The sequence below is a fragment of the Canis aureus genome, chromosome X, assembly GCF_053574225.1.
Source record: "Canis aureus isolate CA01 chromosome X, VMU_Caureus_v.1.0, whole genome shotgun sequence".
Lineage (NCBI taxonomy): Eukaryota > Metazoa > Chordata > Mammalia > Carnivora > Canidae > Canis > Canis aureus.
Genome location: NC_135649.1, coordinates 47,120,571 through 47,128,643, shown reverse-complemented (window position 1 = coordinate 47,128,643; position 8,073 = coordinate 47,120,571). Strand labels below are relative to the sequence as shown.

The 8,073-nt window shown below is 41.5% G+C and overlaps 1 pseudogene; it reads left to right on the top strand.

Annotated features, from left to right (window-relative positions):
• The first annotated feature begins 5,230 nt into the window (after window positions 1–5,230).
• LOC144308854 (ER membrane protein complex subunit 3 pseudogene) lies at window positions 5,231–7,761 on the top strand (annotated as a pseudogene).
• Window positions 7,762–8,073: the final 312 nt, after the last annotated feature.

Genomic DNA, 8,073 nt, shown 5'->3' with positions numbered 1-8,073 from the left:
GGGGGAGGCCGGATCCTGGGCTGTGTCCCGGCGCCCTGTGCTCTGGGGCCTGCGCTGGTGGATTCGCGCTCCCGGGCCGCGCAACCCCCTCCGCGGAGCTGCCGCCCAAGCCCCTCCGAGCTGCTCCTGGAGCCGCGAAGCCCCCTCTGCACGGAGCCTCTTCCTCTGCCCGAGCCCCTCCGAGCTGCTCCCGGGGCCGCGCAGCCCCCTCCGCGGAGCCGCCGCCCGAGCCCCTCCGAGCTGCTCCGGGTCCCGCCGGGTCCCGCCGTGCGCGCTGCAGCCCTTAGGGAGCTCGGCGCACTCTCCTGGGCGCGCAGTTGCTGTTACTGTCCCCGGGAGCCGGAGGGCATCCCCGCCCTCCTGGGTCCTGCTCCAACTCCCCGCGAGCCCCTTTCTGCCCGGGAAGGTCGGTGCAGCTCCTGCGTCTCCGGGACGGGGCTCTCCTGTCCTGGGGACACTCGCCCCGGCCTCAGCCCTGCTCCTCGCGGGGCCCCTCCCCCTTGGAGGCCTTTGTTCCTTTATTTCTTTTTCCCCGTCTTCCTACCTTGATAGATGCGCGAACTCTTCTCACTGTAGCATTCCAGCTGGTCTCTCTTTAAATCTCAGGCCGAATTCATAGATTTTCAGGATAATTTGAAGGTTTTCTAGGTAGTTTGGTGGAGACAGGGGATTTGGAGACCCTACTCTTCCGCCATCTTGCTCCTCCCCCCCTCCCACACAAATCTTAAGACCATTTGTTCCAACTCTCTGAAGAAAGTCCATGATATTTTGATAGGGATTGCATTGACTGTGTAAATTGCCCTAGGTAGCATAGATTTTTTCACAATATTAATTCTTCCACTCCATGAGCATGGAATATTTTTCCATCTCTTTGTGTCTTCCTCAATTTCTTTCAGAAGTGTTCTGTAGTTTTTACGGTATAGATCCTTTACCTCTTTGGTTAGGTTTATTCTGAGGTATCTTATCCTTTTGGGTGCAATTGTAAATGGGATTGACTCCTTAGTTTATTTTTCTTGAGTCTCATTGTTAGTGTATAGAAATGCCAGTGATTTCTGGGCATTGATTTTTCTTTCCTAACACATTGGCGAATTGCTGTATGAGTTCTAGCAATCTTGGGGTGGAGTCTTTTGGGTTTTTTATGTACAGTATCATGTCATCTGCGAAGAGGGAGAGATTGACTTCTTCTTTGCCAATTTGAATGCCTTTTATTTCTTTTTGTTGCCTGATTGCTGAGGCTACGACTTGTAGGTGTATGTTGAATTACAGTGGTGAGAGTGGACATTCCTTTCATGTTCCTGATCTTAGGGGAAAGGCTCCCATTGTTTCCCCATTGAGAATGATATTTGCTATGGGCTTTTCATAAATGGTTTTTAAGATGCTGAGGAATGTTCCCTCTATCCCTACACTCTGAAGAGTTTTAATCAGGAATGGATGCTGTATTTTGCCAAATGATTTCTCTGCATCTGTTGAGAGGATCATATGTTTTTTTTGTTTTTTCTCTTGTTGATATGACTTATCACATTGATTGAGTGTTTGTTGAACGAGCCTTGCACCCGGGGCATAAATCCCATTTGGTCATGGTGAATAAGTTTCTTTCTTTTTTTTAAAGATTATTTATTTATTTATTCATGAGAGATGGAGAGGGAGAGAGAGAGAGAGAGGCAGAGAGAGAAGGAGGCTCCATGCAAGGATCCCGACGTGGGACTCTAAACTGGGTCTCCTGGATCACGCCCAAGGCTGAGGGCAGCACTAAACCGCTGAGCCATCAGGGCTGCCCGAATAAGCTTCTTAATTTACTGTTGGATCCGATTAGCTAGTATCTTGTTGAGGATTTTTGCATCTGTATTCATCAGGGATATTGGTCTATAATTCTCCTTTTTGGTGGGGTCTTTGTCTGGTTTTGGAATTAAGGTGATGCCGGCCTCATAAAATGAGTTTGGAAGTATCCTGTCCCTTTCTTTCTTTTTTTTTAAGGTTTTATTTATTTATTCATGAGACACACACACAGAGAGAGAGAGAGAGAGAGAGAGAGAGAGAGAGAAAGAGAGAAAGAGGCAGAGACACAGACAGAGGAGAAGCAGGCTCCATGCAGGAAGCCTGATGTGGGACTCGATCCCGGGACTCCAGGATCACGTCCTGGACTGAAGGCAGGCGCCAAACTGCTGAGCCACCCAGGGATCCCCTCCCGTCCCTTTCTATCTTTTGGAATAGCTTGAGTAGAATAGGTATTGTTTCTCTTTAAACGTTTGCTAGAATTCCCCTGGGAAGCCATCTGGCCCTGGACTTATGTGTCTTGGGAGGTTTTTGATGAGTATTTCAATTTCCTCCCTGGTTATTGGCATGTTCATGTTCTCTATTTCTTCCTGTTCCAGTTTTGGTATCATCCTGTTCCAGTTTTGGTATCATCCTTTAAGTATGATACAGTGTCCCTCTTCATCTCTCACTATGGTCTTTGTAATAATATTTAATTTATGTGATATTAGGATTGCTACCCCAGCTTTCTTTGAGGCCCATTTGAATGGTAAATGGTTCTCCAACCTTTCATTTTCAGGCTGGAGGTGTCCTTAGGTCTCAAATGGGTCTCTTGTAGACAGCAAATAGATGGGTCTTGCTTTTTTATCCAGTCCCATACCCTGCGTCTTTTGAAGGGAACATTTAGCCCATTCATGTTCAGAGTAACTATTGGAAGATATGAATTTAGTGTCATCGTAATACCTATTCAGTACCTGTTTTGGTGAATTATATCTTTGGTATTCTTCTTTCTTTTACAGAGTCCCCCTTAATATGTCTTGCAGAGCTGGTTTGGTGGTCACATTTTTTTTTAGTTTCTGCCTATCTTGTAAGATTTTTATCTCTCTTTCTATTCTGAATGAGAGCCTTGCTGGATAAAGTATTCTTGGCTGCATGTTCTTCTCATTTAGGACCCTGAATATATCCTGCCAGCCCTTTCTGGCCTGCCAGGTCTCTGTGGAAAAAAATCTGCTGTTAATCTAACAGTTCTCCCCATATAAGTTAGGGATCTCTTGTCTCTGGCTGCTCTAAGGATTTTGCTTCATCTTTGGAATTTGCAAGTTTCATTCTTAACTGTCGAGGTGTTGAACGGTTTTCATTGATTTTGATGGGGGGACCTCTCTATCTCTTGGATTTGAATGCCTGTTTCCTTCCCCAAATTAGGGAGGTTCTCAGCTATGATTTGTCAAATATGGTTTCTGGCCCTATGTCCTTCTTGGAGCTCTCTGGAATGCCAAGTATACTTAGATTTTTCCTTCTGAGTCTATCATTTATTTCCCTTAACCTTTCCTCATGGTTTCTTAAATGTTTTTCTCTTTTTTCCCTCAGCTTCTTTCCTTGCCTTCAACTTGTCTTCTATGTCACTCATTCTTTCTTCCACTGCATTAACCCTCATCATTAGCACCTCCAGTTTGAATTGCATCTCACTTAATTGATTTTTAATTTTGGCCTGATTAGATCTAATTTCTGTAGTCATGATGTCTCTTGAATCCTTTATGCTTTTTTCCAGAGCCACCAGTCACTTTATAATTGTGCTTCTGAATTGACTTTCTGACATCAAATTGCAAATCAAATTCTGTAACTCTGTGGCAGAGAGTACTGTTTATGATTCTTTCTTTTGTGGTGAGTTCTTCCTTCTAGTCATTTTGCTCAGTGCAGAGTGGCTGTGTGAGCAGTCTGATTCCAGAATATCAACCATGGCCTAAGTAAATTTCATCCTAGATGATTCTGACAAGGTCAGAGTCCAGAAATTGAAAAGAAAGATCAGAATGAAATAAAACAAAAGGACAAATAAAGTGAAGAACAAATTTTAAAACAGAATAGTAAAAGATATAAGGCCAAGAATCCCAAAGAAGAAGAATAAAAAGAAAAGAGAACAAAAGAAGGAAAAAAGCAATGGCAAAGAGGAAAAAAGAAAAAAGTTTAAAAAGGAGAAGAAAAAATGGGGTACTGGGAGACGGTAGTGGTGACGAAGTTGTAGTGGCAGGAGAATGTAGTCTACCTGAGGGGTTCTAGAGGTTTATCCTCTTGGTTCTGAGTATATTAAATTCGTATGTTATAAGATGTTCAATCCCAAATTTATATAACCTAACAAAACCTATATAAAGACTCAACATCCAAAAAAAAAAGACCCAACATCTACCACAAATCATAAATAGATTAAAGGGGATGGCAGAATGGTAAGGAAGAGAGAACATAGTCTCACAGAATGAACTAACATGGTGTTCCACTTGATTCTGAGTGTACTTTGGCTTTTGTGTTAGAAGGTACTAACTTCCACCATTATAAAGCAAAATGAGGCAGAAAAAAACAAAACAAAGCAAAACAAAAAACAAAAACAAAAGCATATACCTCATATATATATCTACCAAAATTAAATTGGTATGTTGAAGGGAATCCAAAAATGAAGAATATATCTAAGATATGTGATTGTAGAAATATGAAGGCCAAAAAAGGAAAAAGCTTAAAAATGAAGAGTTGGTAAAATATTGTAGTTAAGGCATGAAAAGAGAACAAAATTGGACATTTTTAACCTGAAATAAAAACGAATCATAATGAAAAAAAAAACCCTCTATTTTTATATACTATTTTCCCTCAGTCCTGGAGTTTTCCAGTGCTGCTTGTTCAGTAAACTTGCTCTTCCCTTATTCTTCCAGCAGTTCTTCTGGGGCAGGAGTCTGCTGCACTGATTCTCAGGTGTCGGTGCCTGGGTGGAGATGCCTTGCCTCTTGCTGGGTGCCTGGCTTAGTTTGAGCTTTTTATCCTGTGAGGTCTTTGTTCCCTATGGACTCTGCCTCTCCCAGAGAAAGGCAAGAAGAAGAAAAAAATAAAAAATAAAAAAGGCGGTGGCCAGATATCAAGCTCTGGAGCCAAGAGCTCCCCACAAGTACCAAACTGCCGTTTCCCAGTCTACATTGGTCTAGGTGCTCCTGGCAGCAGGTGAAGGTGCACTGATCTGCACAAATTGAAGGGCACCCAGCAGCAGGAAAGATCTCACTGTCTTGTGTCCTCCCGGGGTCCACCTCTCCCAAAGGGAATGAAGGATAGCCTGCTTTGTCTGCTTCAGCATCCTCAGATGGAGAGCCCTGCATTGCTGGACCATGCTCCTGGGGTCCATCTGTCCCAAAGGGAATGGGGGACAGCTGCCTCCATCCATTGCCAGTCTCTAGGGTAAAGGGAACTCTGGTGCTGGTCCACATAACCGGCAGGCTTCTCCCAAATGGCCTGGAGGGTTGTAGTGCTCCAGCCCTTTACCGAGATCCGACTGTTGTTTGTGGTGAGCGTTCTCCTGGGCACCCCTACTCTTATTGTGTCTCTGGGAATATTTAGGTTTCACTGCCCTTCCTGAATTTCTGCTCTATTTCCCTGCTGAGCATTTTTCAGCCAGGGAAGACTCAGGCATGGATTTTTAAAGTTCTGTGGGCTGTGCTTTCTGGCCCTGTTTGTTGCCATTCCCCTTTTGGGCCCCATTTGCCTGGCTTGCCACAATGTCCCTCCCCCACCTATTTCACCTTCCTACCTTGTCAGAAGCAAAAACTTTTCTCTCTGTAACATTCCAGCTATTCTCTCTTTACATATCAGGTTGAATTTGTAGGTTTTCAGGATGTTTTGAAAGTTTTCTAGGTAAGTTTGTGGGGCCAGGTGAGTTGAGGACCCCTACTCTTCTGCCATCTTGCCTCCTCTGTCTATCATTACTTTTATTATTTGATATGATTTCTGATCTTATTTACCTTCCTGTTTGACATTGAAATAGCACCTTCCCATTGATCCCCAGTAAGGAATCAGTACAGAATAACAGATTTTAAGGATGGGTCTGCTGTAGAACATACTGAAAACAGACTGAAAATGTATTTTTAAGGTCAACTGTTGAGATACAATATGAATACACATAATAATGAAAATAGCAGTTGAAACTTTAATGGTATATTCGATATATTTATGTAATAATGATTATTATTTATTGTTTCCTTCCTTTTGCCCAATACTAACATAAGTACTAAACCTATACTTACTCATTATTCCTCATTACAATCTATAAGGAGCAGGTATTTTTTACCAACTTTCAACATCAGGAAGCTGAGGCACAAGGTGGTCAAGGCTAGCAAGTTTAAAGGCTTAGATTTGAACACAGGCTGTATGGCTGCTAAGTAAATACATGTAACAGGATATGCTACTGCAGCTCATAACATAACATACAGCACATGGTTAATCACAGCAAAGTGACAAATCCAAGAAAGAAAGAAACAAAATGGATGTACTTTATTCGTTTCATAGGCTGTTGTAATAAGTACCACAAACCAGTGGCTTAAAACAACAGAAATTGAGTTTCTCACAGTTCTGGAACCAAGGTGTAGAACCTTGCACACTGAGATAATAGGAAGAATCCTCTTTGTCTCTTTATGGTCTCTAGTGGTGGTCATACATTTCTGATGTTTCTTGCTTGCAGCAACATCACTCCAGTTTCTGTCTCTGTCATCACATGTTCTTCGTGACTGTCCCAATCTTCGATGGGATTTTCAACTTTGTATAACGCCATAAGTCATATGAATTAAAGCCTGCCTTAATGACCTCATCTTAACCTGATTACAACTACAAAGACATTATTTCCAAATAAGGTCTCATTCATAGGTACCTGGGCTTAGGAACTCAACATAATTTTCTGGGATGATACAACCAAAACCAGATACTTTGATTTTTCCCAGGTAACTAGACAGAAAATATTTCTTCAAAAGCAAAGAGGATGGATTAAAAAAATCAAAAGGAAGGTAGTGCCTACTTCTTCTCTGAGCCATCCCACTATACTCACAGACACAATGAAAGATAATGCAACAAATGTCCTGCCTATTATTGTTATTGGTAAATGGATCAATATAACATTTTTAGGTTTTGTCATAAACAAGGTCCTATATCCATTGATCTCGTCTTTTAAGCCTATGCTACAACAAGGACTGGAACTATTCACATTAGATGTATCCAGTGTGAATTCTGCATCCTAGTACTTCTTCAATGTCTCTGTGCTACAGAACATTTAATTTGATTTTGGGCCAAGATAATGCTGCTCACCAATCATGAATGATACAGGAACAGATTACCAGAAGCTTCATAGCCATGCTCATAGACATAAGAATGCCTTCAAGACAGAATGAGAAACTTTGGAGCTGATGGATTACCAATGGGCACTAGGATGATGTTGAGGAGCTCACTGTGAAAGACTTCCACTTCGAAGACATGTTCAAAAAATATTGCATGCTTCTACTTTTTGAAGATCAAGGAGAGTTTCCAAATTCAATCATGCTTAACTTTTAACTTTTAACCTCACTTCTAAGCACTGTACACTCTTGATTTCTTAAAATCCAAACAGCCTGCATTTGTCCTTCATTTTTTGTTAGTGTTTGTATACCGTTTTTTACACAAATAATGCATTTTCATTATTCAAAATGTAACAACTATAGATGAGCAAAGTAAAGCTTCCTGTGTTGATCATTTGGAGCCTACAGAGTAAACATATAAAAACTTTATTTAGATAAACTTTTCAGAGTGAAGGCCCAGAGACAACACAGACTTAACAAACCTTCTGTATTGATTAATAATGTCTAAATAAAGTCAGTGATGCTGAGACATGCCAGATTTGCAAGTGCCTTTGGGATCATGAAGTACAGGTTAAGTAATCTGAGGTCTTAATTTGGATTTCAGAATATATTAAATTCATTGACAAATTAGTGTTACTGTACTGTATATGGCTACTCAGTTGAGGATATGACCTGCTTTCCAAGTTACTGTGTATAAGAGACAGCATATCTATGTGAGAATGGGAAGAAGGCAATTGCTGGCAGACACATAATTAGCAGTTTCTCAGGAATAATTTCATATGGATCAACTGTCCCAAGGAAGAGATGACATTTCTGTACCAAAAGGGGGATAAAATTTGCATGTTGAATGCTGTAATCAAGAAGAAACAACTCTTGACTTAACAAATTAAACCATATAGCTATTTCTTTAAAATTTTGTAATTGATTGTGTGTCTGTTTCTATGTTCCTTCCAGCTCTACCACCTCCAGTATA